Source organism: Glycine max, chromosome 9 (assembly GCF_000004515.6).
Source record: "Glycine max cultivar Williams 82 chromosome 9, Glycine_max_v4.0, whole genome shotgun sequence".
NCBI classification, from domain to species: domain Eukaryota; kingdom Viridiplantae; phylum Streptophyta; class Magnoliopsida; order Fabales; family Fabaceae; genus Glycine; species Glycine max.
This window is the reverse complement of record NC_038245.2, coordinates 12,414,137-12,437,007: the sequence shown is the minus strand read 5'-3', so window position 1 is coordinate 12,437,007 and position 22,871 is coordinate 12,414,137. Positions and strand designations below refer to the sequence as shown.

The following is a 22,871-nucleotide window of genomic DNA, read 5'->3' as shown; positions in this document are numbered from 1 at the left end:
GAGCAACAACTATTAATTTTGTTGACTGTAGATTTGCATTATCTCTCTTATTTGTCTTATTTCACCTATTTATTTCAAATTCCTTTATTGTTTTTAGTTGTTTTATCACTTCCTTTATTGCAATTTTTACATAGGAGTAGTTTAATTTAAAAACTTCAGTTTATAGACTACTAGAAAGTTCTTTTGAGTGAACTAAGAACCCAACCAAGGAACAAAATTCCTTCCTTGGGTCAATTGCCTAAAGGGAATCAATGCTTGGTACTTAATCATCACCACGGTCAAAGAAATTTCACACCAACAAGCTCAAAGCCATTTGAAGGACATAACAGGTTGGCTAGATGAAGCAGATAGAGTGGCTGGTGTCAAATGACTTGTCAAGTATCTATGATTATCTTTATCTATGGACTTATGAAATTTAAGTATATAGGAAATAGAAACTCAAGAAATGGAATTAATATTTTAAATTTCAAGTTCTTATGGTTATGATGTTTGTAATCATTTAAAGATTTTCATTTTAAGTTTCAACAAAACATATTATATTTTTCTAAAAGGTTAACTTTTAGATCAGTTCTTTCTAATAACCGATCTAAAAGTTGATTTTTTAGATTTTTTTATCAATGATAACAAAGACAATATTAGGGAATTTACATTTACAATAACTCACACACCATGCTTAACCAACTGGGCTAAACCCATTGACAATTATTATTTTAGATTGGTTCTTTTTCTTAACTGATTTATTAAATAGTTACTTTTCAAATCGGTCACTTAAAGAACCGATCTAAAAAGTCTGACTTTCTATATTGTCTGCATAGACAAAGGACGTGCAATTGATGTAAAATATCTTTTTTTAACTGATGTGAAAAGTTTTTTTTGTAGTAGTGGCCCCTCTGTTTAATAGATCACCATCATTCTTATTAATATATATGAAATAGAATATAAATATGGGAGACTAAAATTGCACAATCATAATACTTAGGAGATCCAATGGGTACAATTGAAACTTAAGAGACTAAAATCACACATCTAATTAGCACAACTAAAACCATAAGACTAAAAATTGCATAATTATGATACTTAGGGATCAAAATTGTATTTAAACATTTGAAATATATAATATGTTTTTTTATATATTCTATTTTATTGATTTTTTAAAAAAAGGGACTTCACTAGATAAAGCAAATGTTAAATGCACGCGAGTTTTTGGACTTAAACTTCTTCAGAGATCAATTTGTTTCCGAAACAAAAAATGAAAAATATTTACACTACTATAAAAAAGGTCTTTTACATTGGTTATTTGACACTTTTCACGACGATTATTAAACCGTTTTAAAAACTCGGCTTCTACATCGGTTTGTATAGAAACTGTCTTAGAATGACTTTTTTTTTGTTTTAAAAATATAAAAAATTGAGGATTTGAAGACGGTTTTTTCAAAAAGATAATCTTAAAAAATGTTAAAAATGTGAAATTTTAAAGACATCGTTATTCACCTTCCAAACCATTTTTTAACACTAAATGATACTATGATGATGAGGCTCATGCAATAGAGATAAACAATGATTCATAGTTCTTCTTTTCAGCTAATGCTTTTCTCTTTCATCTTGAAAATATAAGAATAAGTTTCTTCGATCTATGCATTTAGCAAACACTACTTTCAACATAAAACAAAATGTTAGACGATAAGAGTGATTCAATTAGTGTGATTCAATGTATAATTCCAATGCACTCGATAGTACAACTTTAGCATTGAATAAAAATATAAATTGAATGTAACTATAGTACAACTTTATCAACAATAAGTTTGCTTGGATAAGTATTCTAGTTGGAGAGCCTACAGTTCATTACAATCAGAAGCCTGTAGAGGCATGTGTGCCCAAGTTAGCAACTAAGTACACAACACACTCCATCTCTTCTTAACCTACAACTCGAACTTAGCAGTATCCCCTCTTATTCTTCAGCTTCTAAAAGAGGCCATGGGATAAAAGTCAATTCAAATCAAATCGTTCATCTTAAACCAACCCAAAAAAGTGTGTTTATACTAATTAGGAAAAGAAAAATACTTTCATTATCGCTTTTGCTTCTTTAAAGATGACAACGTCTTTTCAGATGAAGATGACAACATATACTCTGGGCTAGTGCTTGGGGACATGCGCATAATATAGTTTTTTCTGAGCTTAGTTGCCTTGTTGTATTTAAGCCATATAGGTTTATAAATCCTTTCTAGGTAATTAAACTTCTCAAGCACCTGTTTGTTTAAACGAAGATAGTTGTAAAATAAAAACTACAAATTTATGACAAATTTAAGAATAAGAATAGCAATAACAATATAAATATAGTAAAATATAGAAACTATCTATTTGGTCTCATTTTCAATAACTAACCGGATTTGAAGGAAGTTCACTCGATCTCATCATACAAACAACTCATTGTTGTAATTAAATTCCAACTTTCCCTTGCTCATGTCTAAACAAAGATCTTTAAATCGAAAATACACCATATCCAATATCCACTGAAATTGACAAGCATAAAAATAATTTCATGTGAATGTTAGTGTGTGTGTACCTTGCTCTACTCCATTTTTACCCCATACTTATTCAATAGTATCTGTTTAATATTGTCAACTCACGGGAAATAAATTTGTAGTTCTCCTCAAATCTTGGATATGTTTTTGCATATTCAACAACAACCATGATAACTTTCTTGGCACTGTCATCATCAAAGTTTATTTCTCCTACTACAGTTTCTTGCATTTTCATTTGGCTCTAACAAAAAATACAAAAGAAAAATTGAAAGACAATAATCATAGCAATAATTATATATTAGACATCTAGAATAAGATATATAATTGTTCTATAAATTATACTTTTGCTTTTGCCCTATAGACTTGTGGATGAATGTTAGTAGGTCTAACAGTGGAAAGATAGGGACCATAACCAGTATTCTGATTTGAAGAAATTTGATTATAAACACCTAGATCATTAGTAAGAGGAGTAGAAATATCTGTAGAGTCATTAGAAGAGCCAAACTCATGATTTGGAACTTCAACTGAGGAAGCAATAGGAAAATTTTGGTATGTATTTAGTAAAGTAGAGGATCTTATTCTGGTTATCTCATGTTTGCCTTGATGTATTATGATGTGAATGATAATTCTCTGAGTTCGAGGACAAAGAAATCTCCAAAGAATATAATAGAGAAGAAGGAAATTGGACTTCATTCAACATCCTCATTCCTGTAGCAATTGCTAAAAGAATTCATAACAATTGGGAGAAGTTGTAAATCTCTATTTGTTATTGATAAAAAAATGTATTAACTAGCTATTACAATACTGAATCTTCTCTATAAATAGAGAGATCAACAACACAATTGTTTATTAATAGAAAACTAACTAAAACAATTGTTATCCTAGAAAAATAACTTCCTTGGAGTAAGAATACTCATTGCAAAGCTAAATATTAATCGCATGAGCTACATGCCGATTGCTTAATTGAATACCATTAACAGAATTACAACATAGCAGGTTTAAGAAGCTATGAGTCATCACTATAATTCTCTATTTGTAATAAACATAATTAGAACACCTATTAGGATTAACATTGATTCTTTTGAGCCTATTAACTTGGGCTTCATCCTCTTGGGCCATATTAGGCCATTCAGATACAACTTGTACCTTCGAATTAACACTTTTGATTGATGCTTATGAATAAAATTATATTTTTTCCTTGTTAAAAAAATTGAGGAAGCAATAGGAACATTCTAAGGTTGAACAGGACTAGACTCATGAGTTTGGACTTGAGCAGAAGAATCAGTCTAAATGTTTGTGGTAGAATTAGAATTGGGTTGAGGAGAAGAAAAAATGGAATTGGATGTGACAAGTGGGACACAATTGGAGACAAGAGAAGAAAACAAAATACATGGAGGAGTTAAATTGAGGTCTAAGAAGGAAACAATTAAGGATACGAAAAAATGATTTTCATTGAAGACAACATCTTTTGATATGAAAATTCAACCTAAAGGTGACAAGCATTTATAACCTTTGTGACTAGGTGAATAACCCACATAAACACATTCTATGGTTCTAAATGCAGCTTGGGAGAATGATAAGGTCTACGAAACAAATAGTGTTATATAAGGTAACAAGCATTTATAACCTTTACGACTAGATGAATAACCCAGGAAAGAAGTTCGAATTTATCAGATTGAGTTGAGTTGAATGAATAATGCACAAAGAAAGAAGTCACAGTAAATTACACTTACATGAACCAGATTATCTTCCTCCTTGAATTCAAACTCCTAACAACATTGCAAAAGATGTTACCTTTTAAAAACATAAAAAATAAGGGAGAATCCATGAATGCATTGAATAAATTGAATTGAAACATCATCTCACCCTATAGAAGGATGTATTTTTCCGATCTTCCATATCTCTTAGCGCTTTTTTACCGGTTGAAGGTTGCTCGAGTAGGAGTATGAACAACTGACTCTGAACAAATAGACAATATTTAAGGTCACAAATTCATAATAATGGTTTCAAAAGAGAAGAAAAGAGAATAAAGGACATTCAAAATTCAAAACCCATTGGTGCAGACTTGGCAAAACAGAAACAAAGTTATTTTTACTGAACAACTACAAAACTTGTTTTATGAATTTCTGGAGTTATACTTATATGAATCCATTGATTCTTGAGTCTAATCCTAGGTTTTCACATAATAGGATTTCATTTCCAAGGTCCAATTTTGCAAACTTAAGACCAATTAGTGCAGTTTTGCGAAATATCCTCTGTTTTTACTAAAAATACTTTCAAACTTGTTTTCTCAATTTCTTAGGCTACACTCATTCGAATCCATTGATTCTTAAGACTAACCCTAGGTTTTAAGACCTTATAAATCCATTTTAAAGTCAAAATCAACCAATTCCCAAACCAAATTAATTTTTGTGCAAAAGAGAAACTGCACAATTTTTAAAAGCCAAAACTTGATTTTGTGATATCTACGGCTAGACAACTCCAAAATCCATTGAATTTTATGTATAACCCAAGGTTTTTGGGGGCAAGGAATCCATTTCTACAATTAATTTCAGCAAAAACAGTTCACAACAGTCATTTCTCAGCAAGTCAGAAAGTACGGAATTTTAATACATGTTCAAGCAAACAAAAATATTGAGACAAAGGTTCATCCAAACTTTCCCCTCCTCCATTTTCTGACTAAACAAAACAATGATAATGAAGATATATACTCTTAGGTATTCTATGTATGCTTAAGTTTCCTTTCCCCCCCCCCCCCCCCCCCCCCCCCGCCAACCAAGATGAAGTTTCCCTGCCCCAAATTCAATCTGATGTTGAAGATAAAAGTAACGAAATACAAATAAAAAAATAGAGTAGGATTCTTACCTTTATAAAGATGGTGGCACACGACGACAGTGTGACACACATGAGACACCTTCGATGATCGATGAGTGAGGGATGGAGTGAGTGCACGAGCTGAGTATGGGAGGGAGTGCATGAGCTGAGTCAGGGAAGGAGGCATGACCATGAGTGAGTGAGTGAGGATTTGAGCGCACAATGATTTTACAAAAAAATGTCATGAAATGTTGTGTTTAACGATAGTTATATACATAACTATAATTGTCGTTGAACACAGAATTTTGCGACAGTTTTTATAAATCCGTCGTCATTGAACTTATCTTATTTATAAAATTAGTACAATCATATATTCTTTGAAATCAACGCTAAAAACCAATGTCATTTTGACATTGTAGAATGTATTTTTTTTAGTAGTGTTAGAAATTTAAATGATATATTATATGTGTGAAGTTCTAGGGTAATGTTAAAATGTCACAACATTATCAAGGAAGTTTAAAAAAGTTGTGGTGGGGTGAGTCCTCTCCCTATGAATGAATATATATATATATATATATATATATATATATATATATATATATATTCATAGGGAGTATATATAAGTAGGTAGCCCGCACTAGTATATGCTTTCGAAATTCAAAGGATAATAATTTGGTGACAAGACCATGTGCAATGTCTCAATCCTGTGGGAAGTTTCTTATCTGAATGATTACGTGGTGGTGCTTTTGCTGTCATATTCAGCCCATAGTTTTCATAGAAAATAATCTAAGTATCATTTTTTGATTCATTAATTGTGTTTTTTCATTTTGGTTTTAAAAGTTTAATTTTGACATTTTATATTTTTAAAAGTTTAATTGTGCTTTTGAAAGTTTTATTTAGTCATTTTTTCGTTTTTTTTAAACATTAGCATTTTGTCAATATTTTAAATTTTGAAAAATTATTTTAGTTGTTATTATTTTAAATTAATTATTTTACTTATATTTGATGTTCCGGAAAAATTTAAAACATTAACGGCTAAGCACTAATTAATGTTTTTAACGGAATAAAAAAAATATTAAAATAAAACGTTCAAAATTATTAGATGAATTTTTTAAAATTTAATGTATCAAAATAAAATTTTTAGAAATAATTAAAATAAAATTTAATATAACAAAATAAAAAAACACTAAAATGTAACAGAACAAAATTGGCATTTAGCCCATAAAATATATACTTCTTACTTATACCAAGTGATTATAAAGTTATATGGGAAAAATGGAAAGTACTTAAAACATTCTTATCATTAAAAAATGTTATTATATTTAAATATTTTTAAATATCGTACCACGATTTATGTAAATTTTACTTGATAAACAATTTTCTCTCAGAATAAGATATAAGGATAAGAAAAATGGTGCAATGTCAAAGCAGTGTTCATAATAGATGTGAGTTGGCTATGAGTGTAAAGAAACCCATTCTTTTGTCCCTTAGTGGAGCAATTGGTTTTGGGGATATGGTTTTGTTGATTCTATTAGATACATTCTCTGACTAAGGAGGTAGATTATGATGTATATATATCATGTATCTGTCCTAAGAATATTGAATCATTGGGGTATAATTAATTTTCGATGGAATTTTTTCTTGGGTGCACTTTTTTTATTAGATACTACTATCTTACGTTAATTTTTAGTACCAAATTTAAGAATTTGAAATTCAGTAGACCTAAAACTATACTGTATAATTGAAAGGTGATAATTCCATGCTATGACCAATTGAATTTTTTATTATTAATTATTTTAATTATATTTTTTTATTGAAATTAAACAACAAAGGTAATTTATAAAATTGAGAATTTAAGTCAATATTGTGTTAGGTGTTAATTCATTAAAACATTGATTTTATAAATAAAAAAACTGAACTTTAAAACACTGTTAGCTTTTCAACTTGAATAAGAATAGTCACGTGAGCCGGGAGAAAATTACAAAATTATTATTTCGTGATTAACAGTAATAGGTAAAACCTTGTTAATTAAGACTATTACTTGGAGAGGAGAATATGTGATATATTATTATTATTATTATTATTATTAAATAATTTTATAAATAAGTAACAAGATTTCCGCAACAACAAAAAAGTATATAACAACCCTTTTATGTAAATTAACATTTTAAAAATTTGTGGCTTCATCATTCATGAAATAAAGAACGTCATTAGAATTTACTCATTGTTTTTTGTAAATTTTGTTAGAAGACAGGCGAATAAAATAGCCCATAACTTAATTAGAAATGCAAATAATGTACGTCGTGATAATATTTTTACTGAGGTTCCTCATTGTATTTATTCTCTTATTGAAATAGAAAAAATCTGAGTTTCTTGCTGTCAAAAAATAATAATTTGAGGCTTCTCTAAAAATTAGGAGCATAAAGTATGTGCTTAGCTGCCTCACCTTTGAGCTGACATTAATTGCTTAGTTTTACATATATTTTGACATTCATTTGGTTCATAAAACTACAAGTACAAAATCAAGCTGCCCATTGATGGCACGGTATGTCATTCATTAGGCACTTTGATAACTAAAATTGGTGACTTTTTTTTTTCCTGACTAAAAATAGTGACTTTTTTTTACTGGCTAAAAATGTTGACTTATAACCGTGAACAGGTTAGTATAGTTTAAGCATGGTACCAGAATTAGCTTTGAATAAGATTTGGTTATTCCTACAAGAGTACAAGGCTAACCACTATAATCCTGCAAAACAGACATTTAAGGACACTTGATAGAGTCATTTAATGACGGTTGTAAATTGTCTTTATATCAAACTTCGTTAAAAGTTAAGACTTTTAACAATGGTTATAAAATAATCGTCGTAAAAAAGTTAAATTTTCTAAGACGATTGTTAACAACCGTCTTAGAAAGGACAGTTGTTGACTGAGACCTTCTTAGAAAGTCTTAGACTAGAAATCTTTTAAGACGGTTATTAGCTAACAACCGTCTTAAAACGTATATCTTCTAAGACGGTCTTTATTCAGAACCGTCTTAGAAATGGTTCTTTTTAAGACGGTTGTTAGCTAAAAACATCTTAAAAAATTTCCTATTTAAGACTTTTTAAGCTGGTCGCTGATAACAACCGTCTTAGAAAGGATATTTTTTAAGATTATTGTTAAAAGATATCAGTCTAAGACGATCACTAGTAACAACCGTCTTAGAAAGCGTACACTTTATAGTCAAATTTCATTCTGGTTTCGAGGCTTAAAAAAAGAAAAATACCAGTGCAAAGGTTATATCTTATATGTAGAAAGAAAACATAAAAGTTCCTTTCATCTAAAATATGGGAAAAGAAACCTACCTAGACTTGTCAAACGTTCCATCACTTTATGCAGAGAATCAATTCGCTAACACATCTGACATCTTTGACAACTCAGCTCATAAGTATTGTAAGAATCCTGGCCCAATTGCAATGCCTGGACAAATAAAGCATGCAAGAGATACTTAGATCTTGAGGACAAAATCACTAAATAAACATTCATATTCATATAGAAACATTAAGGAACACAACCACAAACTGACATTAGTATTATCTTGATATAACAACTCAAAATGAAACCTTTCTTCCTTATTCTTCAACTAACCTAGTTATTTCCATTCATAATGTTCAAAACAACCATTAAGGACAAAATTGCTCATCTATTTAACAACCAGGTTTTAACTTCTGCTAAAAATATTTACCACTAGGTGTGGGCTAATGGTGAGGGGTTTACATCAGCACAATTAGGAACAAAACATAGAAAAATAGAAATTGGAAAGAAAAGAAAGATTTCATTGAATTGAACGGAAAAAATAGAAAATAGGAGAGAGATCTCCTCAAAGGGTTTCCCTTCACCATGTATTTCTCATTTCTCCTTTCACAAGGAGATAAAGCTCAATCTACAAATGATACGTGATAGATTCTCTTCCCTTAAATCCTCCTCCAATTTATTTACCTCACAAATCCCTTCTAACTAACCAACTTGTTATGCTAAGGCCCTGTTTGGATAAACTTTTCATCAGCACTTATAAGAGAAAAAAAAGAGGAGAAAAGAAGTGAACCCAAAAACTGAGGTACATAAGTTGATTTTAGCTTATGGCAGAAGCTCAATTTATTTTTCCTTCTTATTTTCTTCTCTTTACAAGTTTTTGGAGAAGTTTATCCAGATAGGCTTGACTAAAGACAAGTTCCTTTGTCATTTTCTCCTTTTACTAATTTATCCTCAATAACTAAAACTCATTTCTTATCTATTATATCAAATTATTTTTTAGGAGTCCATTATATCAGCCGATTCTGACCACCAAAATGCTACAAGCAGGAAAATACAATTGACTTGGATTATTATTGTCTGTGTTTCTAGTTCCTCTGCCTAATTCTTGATGACAGGTTTCAACAAAGGGGTACTTTACCAACATTCATAGGATACACTCATATGTCAAGAGTTCACACAGGTGTTAGTAGAAAAATACAGGACAATGGGGAAGGTAGATCTTCATTAGTAGAGTGCATGTCTATTTACATAATGTACACATTAAGTCCTTGATGCATATTAACTTTCAATATCATATAGAAGAATGCCTCACATCTTCAATAACATTACTATCATTATTTTGAAAAAAATGAATCTAGTTCCATTTTAGATTTTAGTTTAGCAATTAGCAGAATCATTTTGTTAGTTTTGTCCATATCAACCTCTAGATCTCTTAAACAACCAATATTCAAGCAAAAGAGATAAATAATCAAATATCATTTTTGAGATGAGACAAATATTTCATGAATGAAGGACATTGCACGACTTCAATAAGAAGGTAAAACAAATTAAAGTATCTTAGTTCTAGACAATCTTTGTAATGCTGCCTTAATTCTTTTATTCTGGGTAAAAAAAAAATTAGAGATGAAAAGCATTGATTCAATCTATCAATTCTTAAGATCGTCCTCATGTGACTAGTATCATACAAGTCAGCAAAACTACCTAACCAGAAAAGGTGAACTATCCATTTGTATTTTTTTTTTCACAACAAAAATTGTCAACAAAAGTTTATTAGGAAACAAACTTGATGAATAGTCATTTCAACAAGATTAATATGGGTATAAGTTATGTCCTTTGCCAAAGCTGTTATATCATTGTAAAGCAAGGGAAGGAAAAGTGAGAAACTAGACAAGCGACTCTAAATAAGACTGGTAGGACAATTTAATAATTGAAACATAGATTGATTCCAACTATCTCAAACAAGGCATCAATAAGTGTATTAATAAGGATATATAAATAACTAACCTTCGACACAATATATCTAGTAATGAGTCACTATCATCAACTATTGGTATTGAACTTACTTGAGCTACAAAACACTACAAAAAAATGATCTATGCCTATGGACAAAAACTATCACTAGATGTTAAAAATGCATAGGTAAATGTAATAAAAACTTTGTCCTATGGACATTTTTGACCGTCAACTTTTAGGAGGCGTATAGTGACGGATTATAGTTTGTCAGTTGAAGTTTTGCCTACGAATTTACTTTCACCTACAATTACATTTGATTGTCATTATATATAATTCCTACCATTCACAATGTGCGTAGGTAAAAGTCATTAACTTATATCTATAACTTCTAACTGTAGGTAAAAACATTAACTTGTACCTACAATCTCCAACTGTAGATAAAAATCATTAACTTGTACCTACAACCTCCAACGATATTCTACAAATTATGTGAGTAAATAAACTATACCAAAAACCCAAAGGCATGTGATGAATAAACACCCCATCCATTAATTATGATACCCATTGAGTCAGAATCCTATTACCATCTTATTTTGATGGTAAAAAAGACCATAAAGTATCCAAAAAATTCAATAAAAGACATTAGCGTTAAAGTTGATGGTAAAGAAGACCATAAAGTATCCAAAAAATTCAATAAAAGACATTAGCGTCAAAGTCCACTTGCTCAAAATCGTATACAACCAACAAAATTTCACAAAAATCCTTGTTATGGAAAAGCATATGAGAGCGAAACAAGAAGGGGTACGTGCAACACAACCCATTGCTCTAGCACTGCAAAAGAAAAAAAATACAAAACTTAAAATGTGTGCAATAAGAAATGATATAGAAATAAGAAAACTCAAGGGAAACTCACCACGAAAAGCAATGGTCCCTGCTTAAACTTCTTGTGAAATGAAAATGAGATTGGCTTTGGATTGTCACCATGCCCTTTTATAAATCCACTAAAACATATAATTGGGGGGGGGGGGATTATGTCAAATGATTAATATCTTTAAAAATAGTATTTGGCAAAATAATAGAATGCTTAATTAAAAAAAACCCAACATTAAAACAATCAAAGAAAAATTGGACATAAAATAACAAAGACTAGTAACTAGACCATTTTCAAACATGAACTCACATTAATGATCTAGATATAAGAGGAGTCCTTCTTGTATCATATATGACGATCAGACCCTTATACATATCATCTCCACCTTTAAAAGACACAACCAATCGCTCCCCGGAATTATCCCATGTTATCTTTTCAATTCCCTGACTGAATGAAATAATATAAGATAACTAATAACCACATAGTTTCAATTTTCCAACAACAGGAAAAATCAAGATCTGCAACCCCACTTTAATTCAAGCATGCGAATTAGAATTGTATTATTATAGACCAGGAGGAGAAAAGACAAAAACATCGGGTGATCAGACCCTTATACATATCATCTCCACCTTTGAAAGACACAACCAATCGCTCCCCGGAATTATCCCATGCTATCTTTTCAATTCCCTGACTGAATGAAATAATATAAGATAACCAATAACTACATAGTTTCAATTTTCCAACAACAATAAAAATCAAGATCTGCAACCCCACTTTAATTCAACCATACGAATCAAAATTGCATTATTATAGACCAGGAGGAGAAAAGACTAAAACATCTGGTGATGAAAAATGCATATTATTACAGTCCTAAGAAAATGATTAGAAGAAATTTAAAATAATGATAAGATTGTAGGATCACATACATTCAAAGAATTATTGAACACAAACATAAATTCATCTCTACCTGCCTGTCAATGATAATATTTCTGGCAGATCAACAAGTAACAAATGTGCATCTGAAAAGTCAACAATGAGTAATTATCAATATATCAGATTTCAGAAAGAAAAAATCCAAAATAATTTGACTAATTGCAAACCATGAATGTTATAACCACATATATTAAAAATGAATTGAACAAGGAAGTATGAGTTTAAGTTAAAACTATGACTTCAAACAGTCGTAAGAATAACTAGATCAAAATTTCATTGCATGCTTCCATTAAGTTAATATCATATGCAAGCTCCCTAAGATCCTTGCAAATATTGGAGAGGGACTGTCACTATTAAAACAAAACATTACAATGACAGCATATCTACGACGGTCATATAAAAACCGTCTTAAAAAAAAGGAGCGATGACATTTTTGTAATTAAGTGTAATTTTTCAGACAGTTTTGAAAAAACCGTATTTCAAAATGCATTACTACATCATTTCCTCAAGTACCGTCTTTGAAAACACATCTAACTTATTTACAAGGCATGTGACTCTCTCACTCGTGCCTCATCTCTCTCACTGGGAGGAAACCCTAAGCCCCAATCCAAGGTAGTATATTCATCGACAATTTGGCCCTCGACCTCGGAGTGTTAATCGTCAAAGCCACCAGCCACGAACAAGTCCTCACCGATGAAGAGACTGAGTGTGACGATCAAGGTGGTGCTGAGGCAGAGCGAAGAAAAATCGGCGGAAGGTGGAGTTGAGTTGGTCAAAGAGGGTTTCACACATGCGAAGGTCATGGTCTTTGAGAATTGGATCTTGCTCTTTTTGTGTTCCTTTATAGTAGGATTTCAGATTGCTACTTCACTTTTGTTCATCTCTCTTACATGTCTAATTTTTGTTTACCTTTTTTTCTCATTTTTATTTTATTTTGGTTTCAAAATTTGCTATTGTTGTGTTGATGGGTTTTGGTGGTGCGAAATATGGTCAAGAACAAATTTCAATCTGGAGTGTTTTCTGATTTGTAGTAGCTTTAAGTGGTAATAATAATATTTTGGGATTTGGAGGATGCTTCAATGTGAGGGATGCACTTTAGAGGCGAGAGTATGAAATTGTAATCATTGATTGAAAAATCAAAGGTTAGAGATGACAGGATTGAAAAATCAAATGTGAGGGGAAGTTTTTTTCATTTCTAGAAGCAATGGATTATTTTAGCCCCCACCTTTCCCCTTTTATGTTTCATTTCACGCTAAGAAAGGCCCCAGCAGAAGCTACTTGGTATATTTCCTCTTTTTCTAAAGTATTAATTTAGTTACAAAGTAATCATATCAATTGTAAACTCTTGCTCCCTCTTTCAGCCATATATATACGTAGATTAGATGAACCAACTCCACAAGGCATCCTTTGCTTACAGAGCAAAGAAGTTGTACCTACCCTTAAACTGAATTAATTATCACCACCATCCCCATGTCACTGTCCAATGGAGCTGATCAATTGCCACTTCGAAGCAGCAGAAACCTTAGCTAAAGACACCCTACAATTTGCTCTGTATGTCAACCATGAAGGGCTTATCAGCACAAAAGGGCATCCTCAAAAGTCCAACACTCCTTAAGGTAATTAAATTAAGCCTATTGCTTCATGTATGCATATACACTTAAAATCATTCTCATACATGTAATATAATATTATTTGCCCAAAATTAATCAATTATCAGTCTAGCTTCATCATTTTCCCAAAATTAATTTGAAAAGAATTTGCATATCTTCATCTCCGTTCAGAAAATCTAACCTCTCACAAACCATTTATTCTGATGTATACGACTCGTGTGATCTTCCTAATTCAATCAAGATACTTTGTGCTTCCCTACAACATACAAAATACACATTAACTTATTTTTCTGCATGTTTTTAACTAGTACATATTTGAAATGAGTGGTTATCCCAAAGAGCACGAGCAATTGAAGCAACTCTGAGAGACAACACTGCAGAATACGGGGTTAAGTTACAACTACACACAATTTATCTATTTGCATGTGTAAAATTAATTCTTATGAACTTATAATTACTAATTAGTTAACTGGATCAATCTTACAGTTTTTTTTCCTTTTCTTCTTTTTGATTTTTTTAATTAAGCATGTAAGTAACACATTTTGTCAAGGAACTAAGTTGAATAAGAGTCACTGAATAATTCTCCTAGATCTTTTACTGAATACTGCTTCTAGCTTTAGGAATGACCTGTAATTGTCCTTTTTCAAAAATGACTAAGGAATGGATTTCAAATCTTACACACGCTGAACTAAATCGAAAAAAAGAATCAAATCAAGCATATAAAAATTACAGATATATACAAAACATGTAGTTATAAGGATAATTATTAACTACCATGGTTTATACTCACAAATCCACTGATCCTACACTAAATTTTGAAGATAAACAGTGAACCCAAAAATTAAGAAACCAATAAGCTCTAAAAACTAAGTATCATAACTAAGCTTGAAAAAAGACTAGCATTAGCATAACTAATAAGAACCTGTAGGATTCCTATTGATGCTTTATGGCCCATGCCCTTGGTGATCTCAATTTTTGGTAGATGTGGACCAACCTAGTGCTCAATTCCATGCTATGAGTTTAAACTAGTAAAATGGTGAAGTTAAAGTGCAAATTCCGCATAATTATGCAGAATTTATAGAGGTTGCTGAAGCGTGTTGATTTCCAAATTGGATAGGAAATATGATTTTTTTTAACTTATCGTAAACCTCAAATTAAACACAAGATGAGACCCATTTAAGTTTATCTTCACAACTACCTTCTTGAGTTTAAGATCTTTCTTAATGCAATATGATATCCAATGCCTTCGCAATTTTTGCTTTCATTTCTTTGTACTAGACTAATATCTATTGACACACTTAAATGTAAAAGCTCATGTGCAACCGTTATTATATTTTTGGTAGAGATGGATATACTTATTACTTATTGTGTTTCAACTGTTTTTGGACTTAGATTTTACACAAAATCATGGTTTGCTCGGAGTTGAGTTGAGGTAGGCTAAATACTTTGTAATCCTTTGTTGTTTCTAGTGCTGTTAATTTGAAGATTTTCATGATTGTGTTTATATCTTACACTTGTAGCCATGCATTTACCTTAGTTTTTTGTTCAAAAACTACTTGTAGACATTTATTGTGTTTTTTTATGTTATATATATATATATATATATATATATATATATATATATATATATATATATATATATATATATAACTTCTTTTATTTGTACATCTTTCTTTTATATGGATGCTAACCTTTTTTTTTCTCTCTCTTTGTATTTTTATAGGTAAATGGAATCTTTAACTCATGATTGTTCTCCTCATCCTAAGAAAAGGAAGAAAAAGAAAGGACGGGCTATGATATATTTAATGACTTGAAAGATAGGTTTTTAAGTTTTAAAAAGAACAAATACCTGTAAGCTTCAGAAAAACCCATGTCATAGATGTTCATTTATGATGCCTAATTTAGGGAAAAACTTATTTAATGCTGACTTTGTTTCCTGGCAGGAAAAATATTGAACATTTTGAAAATCTTGCAAAGGTTCAAGCCAAGAATGATCAAGAAAATATTAGTGATAAATTGTCTGGGGTTGATCAGGGGACTAGTTATAATTCAAACAATTTGGTTAATCAGGAAGTGATAGAAACTGTGGTTGTAATTGAGTATATTCAGACCAAGTATGTGTCAATGAAGATAATACGAAATTGGAAGCAAAAGTTGATGAATCAGGGTTGAGCTTGGTATCCATGAAAGCACCAAAAGGGGTGTCTGAAACTGATAAAAATTCATGTGTGATTGATATAAAGTGCAGCAGCCGCAAAAAAATTTACAAGAGTTCTGAAGATGAAAGGATTTGTAGGATTTGCCATTTGACTTCTGAGCAATCATCGAATGCAACAACTGTTGGCACTTCTGATAGTGCTGCAAGCGCAAATTTGATTCAGCTGGGTTGTCCGCGTAAAGACAAGCTAGGCATTGCACATGTTCATTGTGTTGAGGTATGGTTCAAGCTTAAGGGGAACATGTATTTGTTCTTGCCAAATATCAGTTTGATTATCAAGAATAACATTAGTCTTATTTTTTAGGCTTTGCATTGAACCTTTTAACATTTATCATGTTCCTGGCATTTTCTACTTATTTTGAATTCCTAAATATATAGTGATTTATAAGCTCCTGTCGCGTAATTATCCAGTTTGGCACAATTTCTGATAGCAAATGTTTCGCTTGCCCTTCTGTTGCTCTGTGTTTGTGCAAGTTCCTGTCTCTGAGTGGTGAATTGGACAAATATTTAGGATATGCAAGATTATGGATTAGACATAAACACAATTAGCAAATTGCTTCAAGGGTTTATGAATTGAGTTTAATTGATATCCATATGATGCCATCAAGTGATCAAATCCTAGTTTGGCAACTAGTAAATTATTGCATTTGATTGTCATATTCTTGTTCATTGTCCTTGATATTTGAAAAAATGCTCTTGTTCAGATGTTTGAAAAAGTGTCTTGGTGAAGATTCTTTTGGATATGATGTTTTTATGTCCATGACATATGGAGTATGGATTAGGAAAAGTTAAGTGTATAGTCTTATCACCACAAAATGAATTTTTATTAGATATAATAGGGACATATCACCCCCCTCCCCCCTTTTCCTAGAATAGTAGTTTTTCATTGGATAATTCTAAGGTTTCTTTGGAAAAGTGGATATATTTCACTAATATGAAGCTGATACAATCAGGAGTTATAATATAGGAGATTAATTCTATAAACTAATATAGGCCTAAAAATTAGGGAAATAATTATTCCTGTAAATGCCATAGCCAAAAAACTAAAAGAAGGAAATACAATAAATTCTAATTACATCAAATCCTATTATTAATTGCACAAATCAGATCACATTAATTTTGATTGATTTCCATAGATCATGTCTCTTGATCCTGATTGCTTTACTTAATTATCAACAATTTCAGATGATCATTATGTGGAAGACATGATTTACTTTCTTGATTTGGAAACTTATAATGCTTTAAATATTTATTTATCCATCACTTATTTACTTATTCACAATTTCTTTTGGGTGATTATGTAGTTATTTGAAGTATACAATGATTTGGTTAAAATCATAACTGATCTTATGATAACTAAACTTCTAAGGAAAGTTTGAATTTGAAGATTGGATATTGGAAATGAAGCGGGAGGAATATGACTTTATTTTATTTTATTTTTTTCATGTATGCTAAATGCTTTAATGTAAAAAAGAATAATATTGTCGTGTGGTAATATTGTTATTGTCCTTAGCAGTTTCGTATATTAAATGCACAAATTCATTCTTGCTTCCCTTACTCTGCAGTTTCGTATAAATTTTTTATTTAAAAATAATATGAAATTTTTATATGTTGCTGTGCATGAAATATGAAATTTATTGGTTTAAAAAAATATAAAGAAATTAAATATATATATATATATATATATATATATATATAATTTCTTAATAATAATATTTTCATTATTTTATTTTTTTAAAAAGACTATCTGATGAACCGTCTTAGAAAATATATTCTTCTAAGATGATTTTTAGTTAAGAACCGTTTTAGAAGAATATCATTTTCTAAGACGATTTTTTATGAAACCGTCGTCGAAAGTTTTGACATTCAACGACATTGGCTTCAAAAAAGGTTTTGAACCATCTTTGAATATTCTTTACCACCGTCATTGTATGCACCGTTTACAGTAGTGTGTAAGCCAAACTATATATTCAAGATACATTAGGAAGCATTTTAATGAAAAAAGAAGGCCTCAACTGAATAAAGTTAAAAATATTTTTTTAACATATATCTTAACTAGAAGTATTGTCATATAGAAATCAATACTAAGAAAAAAATATGGTCATAGAAATAATTTTCAGAAAAGGTTTTGAGAGGCAAATCAAGTTGTTGATAAGTTAGCTAAGATGAAATGAGTTCCTTAAATCATTTTATATTTTTGATATATTAGTGACATATTTTATTTATAGTGCTCTTAGAGTGTATGCTACCTGTATTTTATTTCCTATGCATTTAAAAAAAAGGAATTTTCAAAAAGATGATATAATAGATTTTTAAGTTATATATTGAATAGTCTATCATTTTAATTAAAAAAATCACATATTAATGATTACAGGTTGGATTTGCCTCCACAGATTACTATAGATCAATACTACAAGTTGATTGGTTAAAAAAATACTACAAGTTCATACTATGTCTTTAGAATAAGAAATTATAAAATTGATTTGGTGGTTGAGAAGAAGAAAGGTAAGAAGAAGGGAGAAGCAAGGACGGAAGAATGTGTAGCAGAGGGGGGCCAGACCTGATTTTTTCAATTATATATTGTAAATTAGTAGTTTCTTTGATAAATAATTGCAAATCGCTATTAATAATAGTAATTCAAAAAGCATAATGGTGTGTGCATGCGTAGTAAAAACAACACAATTTAGATAGAATATCACTATTAATACTCATTATTTGACAGTTTTACTACAATAATTGATTATTGATTTTGGATATTGGTTAATGGATATTGACAATTAATTCATAATTTTTAAATTTAGTCATATTTTTAAAGGAAAATTTAGTCATATATATCTATGGGCCTAACCTTTTTAAAATCTCTTTTCTATGTTTTTTTTTCATCTCATGTGGCACGTCCTTATTTGAAAAGCACTGAGAGAGTAGCACAACCCTCAACTCACAAGCCCTTTCCCTTTCGTATTATTTCTCTGTGAGTAAACTATGTGTCTATGCATGAACTTGAGATTTTGGTAATATCATAATCCTCTTTCTTTATTATTTTGATTCAAACTCTACATTGGAAACTAATTACTGTAAGTTATAGATCTATCATTCCCATTATTTAATTACACATTCACGCCTATGATCTGAGTTTCTTTTAAGCAATTTACTATAGCCGTCAGTATTGTACCAAACCTATGGGTCATGGAAAAATAACTTTATAATATTTCAGTTAAATAAGTATTATAATTAGTTTAAAAGTTGGATGTGATGAAGAAAAATTCTGCTGCGAGTAAAATGTAATTGTAATCCTTCAGACTATTGAACCATAAATGTATTCTTTTTTTCTAATTTATAAGTATTGGAACTTATGGAGTGGTGTTTTATGTAAAATTTATAAGTAAATTGTTCTATTAAGCCATAAATTTTCCTACTCCTAACAATCTCCAAACTTACAAAGAATTTCAGATCACCTAGATTTTTCGATTTAAATAATTGTTAGCAACTTACATAGCTTGCACCTTAAGCGGGCAATTAAGATTAAAGCCTGCAACTATTATGTCATTAACATAGACAAGTAAAGTGACCAAAAAAGACCCAGAACCAAAATTGAGCATAATGAATAGTCATTTTTTTGATTGAGTAAAGCTAGTTGCAAGCAATATCGTGGGAAATTTATAGAACCACTGTCTACTTGCATCCCCATGGCCAATCACAAGGGACTTGTTAGATCTTCAAACAAGACCTATTGTTGGTGCTTTATATCCAAGGGGCAAACCCATGGAACTCTTTCTCAAATAACTCCTTATTTAAGAATGCATAATTAATTATTATGTCTAATTGAAGCATGCATGTGGCATCTCTTCATTCTTGCAACTTTGAACAACACTCTTGTTGAGGTTAACTTTGCTATTGAAGAAAATTTATCTGAAAAGTCAATGTCAACTTGTTGTGTATAAACTTTGGCTACTAAGCAAGCATTGTATCGATTTATGGCGCCATCAGGTTTTTTTTTTATGTTTGAGCTTCTAGACCCATCTTCAACCAATGCAATGTTTGTTGGGAGGAAAGGAACAAGTGGCCAAGTACTATTGGCATCTAATTAATGCTGTAAGTTCTTCCTTCATGGCTTGCCTCCCCTTTAGGTACTTTACAGCTTGGTGGAAAAAAGGTTGGTTCATAGTTAGAGGAAATTTTATATATTGAAATATTTGTAGGAGAGATAAGTCTAGCATAGGTATGATACTAATGTACAGGGTGACTAACCAAGTTTTGGACAAGTAAGCATCACTATTAGAAAATACATTTTCAACATCAATTATTTAGAACATTCTATATCGGTTCTAAAACCGATGTTGAAAGTGCCGATGTTGAATGTATGAATGTTAACATCGGTTTTGGAGAACCGATGTTAACATGTATATGACAACATCGGTTCTCTAAATACCCGATGTTAAACACAATGAACAACAGCAAAAAAAGTGTACGCATGATGAACGTTGACATCGATTTTCCAATAAAACCGATGTTAATATGTTAGTTTAACATCGGTTTTTTAGAAAAACCGATGTTAACATCGGTTTTAATGGAAAACCGATGTTAATATATGCCCTTAACATCGGTTTTGCTAAAAAACCGATGTCAACGTTGATGATGCATACACTTATTTGGTGTAGTTCTTTGTGTATAACATCGGTTATGTGTACATAACTGATGTTAATATTCAAATGTTCACATCGGTTATTTATAATTAATCGATGTTAATGTACAAGAGTTGACATCGGTTATCTACAGATAACCGATGTTAAAATACAAACGCTGACATCGGTTATACACAAATAACCGATTTTAATATACAAATGTTAACATCGATTTTCTATTACAACTGATGTTAAGGTTCATATCGACATTGGTTTTTGTAAGTATGCATGTGGCATCTCTTCATTCTTGCAACTTTGAACAACACTCTTGTTGAGGTTAACTTTGCTATTGAAGAAAATTTATCTGAAAAGTCAATGTCAACTTGTTGTGTATAAACTTTGGCTACAAAACAAGCATTGTATCGATTTATGGCGCCATCAGGTTTTTTTTTTATGTTTGAGCTTCTAGACCCATCTTCAACCAATGCAATGTTTGTTGGGAGGAAAGGAACAAGTGGCCAAGTACTATTGGCATCTAATTAATGCTGTAAGTTCTTCCTTCATGGCTTGCCTCCCCTTTAGGTACTTTACAGCTTGGTGGAAAAAAGGTTGGTTCATAGTTAGAGGAAATTTTATATATTGAAATATTTGTAGGAGAGATAAGTATAGCATAGGTATGATACTAATGTACAGGGTGACTAACCAAGTTTTGGACAAGTAAGCATCACTATTAGAAAATACATTTTCAACATCAGTTATTTAGAACATTCTATATCGGTTCTAAAACCGATGTTGAAAGTGCCGATGTTGAATGTATGAATGTTAACATCGGTTTTGGAGAACCGATGTTAACATGTATATGACAACATCGGTTCTCTAAATACCCGATGTTAAACACAATGAACAACAGCAAAAAAAGTGTACGCATGATGAACGTTGACATCGATTTTCCAATAAAACCGATGTTAATATGTTAGTTTAACATCGGTTTTTTAGAAAAACCGATGTTAACATCGGTTTTAATGGAAAACCGATGTTAATATATGCCCTTAACATCGGTTTTGCTAAAAAACCGATGTCAACGTTGATGATGCATACACTTATTTGGTGTAGTTCTTTGTGTATAACATCGGTTATGTGTACATAACTGATGTTAATATTCAAATGTTCACATCGGTTATTTATAATTAATCGATGTTAATGTACAAGAGTTGACATCGGTTATCTACAGATAACCGATGTTAAAATACAAACGCTGACATCGGTTATACACAAATAACCGATTTTAATATACAAATGTTAACATCGATTTTCTATTACAACTGATGTTAAGGTTCATATCGACATCGGTTTTTGTAAGTAACCGATGTTGGTTATGATATTAACATCGGTTTTTGTTAATAACCGATGTTGTTTTCAAGTATTTTTTTTATATATACTTTCTATTTTTACAGTAAACCCAAAATTGTATTTGTCAAATGCAATTTCAGGAGGCCCAATTCACAGCAAATAAACATTTTATTCTGCTTTCAAACAGTTTTAATGATAATAAACATCAAATAATTGATTTATTATAAAGAACAATCATCAAATGAATTCAATGTTCATGTTACATAGAAAATGTAAAAAATGTTAAACCAAAGTAAAAACTAAAGCTAAAGATAATGTTCCTAAATCCTAGGCCTGATCTCTAACTCGGAGATAAAATTGTGCCCACTGGATCCGCAATGCTTTTAATCTCTCTGGCTCCAATGGTCTAGGATCATTAAAATACTGCATGATGAAATAAATCATAATAAGTTAATAATGTAATACAAATTATAAATAAATCGATTTTGTTTGAAATAAACTTACCGCTTCCCAATTATTTCTAAAAGTTCCTAAAATGATGGTGGACATCTAGTGCATCACATAGTAGCCGCACTCAGTACTTCCTTTTTTTCTATTAAACTAAATACATAATGAAATTTGGATATCAATTAAACAACTAGTGTACAGACAAATAAAGAAATATATATAAGTGGAAGTTTTATG

At 30.7% G+C, this 22,871-nt stretch overlaps 1 pseudogene; it reads right to left on the bottom strand.

Annotated features, from left to right (window-relative positions):
• Positions 1–11,273: 11,273 nt before the first annotated feature.
• LOC102666580 (aladin-like) lies at positions 11,274–13,190 on the bottom strand (annotated as a pseudogene).
• Positions 13,191–22,871: the final 9,681 nt, after the last annotated feature.